The sequence below is a fragment of the Sorex fumeus genome, unplaced genomic scaffold (genome assembly GCF_029834395.1).
Source record: "Sorex fumeus unplaced genomic scaffold, SorFum_2.1 ptg000094l, whole genome shotgun sequence".
NCBI classification, from domain to species: domain Eukaryota; kingdom Metazoa; phylum Chordata; class Mammalia; order Eulipotyphla; family Soricidae; genus Sorex; species Sorex fumeus.
In genome coordinates this window covers 21,216,178-21,218,407 of record NW_026606151.1, presented here as the reverse complement: position 1 = coordinate 21,218,407, position 2,230 = coordinate 21,216,178, and positions in this window count along the sequence as shown.

Genomic DNA, 2,230 nt, shown 5'->3' with positions numbered 1-2,230 from the left:
TTTTCAACAACCTGCTCTCATTTCCCTCTCTCTGGCTTCGTGCCCTTATTGTCATAATTTTAGTTCTACACATGTTGCAAACTCCACAAAACAACCCTCATCATACGCTCTTTTCTTGATGTTTGCTTCGTGGTTGTTTCAGTCACCAAGCAAAAAAGCCAAGTTTTGCTCCCTAAATGTTTCTAACTCTACTCATAACATCTTCTAAGGTTGGGTAGGGCCTCCTGGCAATAAATTTCAGAGAGCCAAGAAGCCATCAAATAACCAAAGAAGGACCAAAGAGAGAGTACAGGATAAGTCGCTTGTCTTATATCCCGAAGACCCCAGTTCAAATTCCCAAATTCATATCCTCAAGACCCCTGGACCTCCTATGGTCTCCCAAGCACCACCAGGGATCATCCTGAGCACGAAACTAGGACTAATCCCTGAGCATTGTCAGGTACGACCCTCCCTTAACTCAGAAACAAAAATCAAACAAGAAATAAACATACATGGAATGGGCCAGGGAGGTAGCTTAAAGGGCTCCGCAGTGACGAGACATGTGGGGCCTCACTGGATGGGGGTGGAGCTGGCCCTTTCCTCCCCATCCCAACGAGACCCCGAGTCGCCGCCCATGAACGGCCTCTCTGGCTCCTGATCAAGCTACTTAACAGAGACTCAGAAACAAATCTCAAAACCCAGTGGCTTTTGGCAGAAATCAGTCTGGAACCCACAGTAGGTTACTGTCGTCGGACCACCCAGGGGGGAAAGGGTGATGTCCCTCTGTCTGCTCCCCTTTGGCGGCTCGGTGACTGTCATCTTCCAGAGGTCATTGGACAGTCAGGTTGAGCCCACAGTGACTAGACACACAGGGCCTCACGGGATGGGGGTGGAGTCGGCCCTTTCCTCCCCACCCTAACGATACTTCGAGTCGCCGCCCACTAACGGCTTCTCTGGCTCCTGATTAAGCTGCTTAATGGCCATGATCCCAGAGACTCAGGAACAAATCTTGGAACCCAGCAGGTTTGGGCAAGAAATCCCTCCAGATTTAGTTGTTAAAATTTCATAATTTCAAAATCCGTTATTCATATGTTATTCATAACCAGCAATAGAAAACAAATTGTCTACTGTTGCCTTTTCGGCATATCTGAGTGTTTGGGTAAAGTTCCAAATAATAACGGTGGGTGTGGTGTCAAAATGTTGAATTTAATCAAAGTATAGAGAGAGTAATTTGGAAATCATCTGCCCCACAGGTAGGGGGAGGGCATGGGATGGGGATATACTGAGGATTTTGGTGGTGGATAATGGGCACCTGTGAAGGTATGAGTGTTTCATTATATGACCAAGACTTAAACCCGAAGGTTTTGTAGCTGCTCTCATGGTGATTCAATAAATAAAATTATTAAAAAATGGGAAAAATGTAAGGTGGAGTTCATGCACAATTCAATCAGCCTAATCAGTGACTGAATAAATAGCTGTACTCCTACATAAAAAAAAAAAAAAGGCTAGAGTACATGCTTTGCATTGGCATGCAAGGCCCTGGGTTCTGTTCCCTACACCACGCGGTCCACCACTCCTGGGAGTGATCTCTGCACAGATCCAAGAGTAGACTGTGCCTCTCCTCCCTGAAGAAAAAAATGAAATGCTTGAAGATACAAGATACCGAATAATAATAATAATAATAATACCTTGCCATCAACTCAGAAATAACTGAGTTATTTCAGTCCAGAAATGATTCTGATTGGGGATATGCACTGATAAGAATGCAGGAACTAAGACACTCCCCAAACTAAAAGTTCTCCTGGACAAACCCCTAGCAACAACCCTAGGTACACGGGCATCTTAAAGGGTTTTAAAGCTTAAACGTCTGCCTCGTAAAGCAGGCTGGGGCACACAAGCAGGGAGCTGCTGTGTGACCTGTCTCTGCCATTCTCCTCTCTGGGCTTGTTCATGCCATCCTGCAGGGCATGGCCTTCCCTTAACAGGGGACCTCCTCTATGTGTCTCTGCCGCCTGCTTCTCTCTGCCCTGTCTCTCGCTCCTTCCTTCTCTGTGTCTGTCTCCATCATGGGTATGTGTCTCTCTGTCTCTCTCCTCCCCTTCGTCCTACTTCACTTTCCATCTTCTCCAGAAATTCTTTTCTGTGACATAAAAGCAAGATTCTGAGCCCAGGAGGAGACTGGATCCTAGCAGGCACACCCCCCCACCCCCAACAGAAAACACTTTCACAGCTCCACCTTCCTTATCATTGC